The sequence below is a fragment of the Triticum dicoccoides genome, chromosome 5A, assembly GCF_002162155.2.
Source record: "Triticum dicoccoides isolate Atlit2015 ecotype Zavitan chromosome 5A, WEW_v2.0, whole genome shotgun sequence".
NCBI lineage: Eukaryota > Viridiplantae > Streptophyta > Magnoliopsida > Poales > Poaceae > Triticum > Triticum dicoccoides.
The window spans coordinates 562,933,669-562,933,959 of NC_041388.1; positions in this window are offsets into that span (position 1 = coordinate 562,933,669).

Below are 291 nucleotides of genomic sequence, written 5' to 3' on the forward strand. Positions count from 1 at the left end.
CACAATCGGGCGTCTTAGCGACACCACATAAAGGGCTTTAAAAGAAATGCCACAGTCGGGCGTCTGAGCGACACCACATAAAGGGCTTTAAAAGAAATGCCACAGTCGGGCGTCTTAGCGACACCACATAAAGGGCTTTAAAAGAAATGCCACAGTCGGGCGTCTGAGCGACACCACATAAAGGGCTTTAAAAGAAATGCTACAGTCGGGCGTCTTAGCGACACCACATAAAGGGCTTTAAAAGAAATGCCACAGTCGGGCGTCTGAGCGACACCACATAAAGGGCTTTAA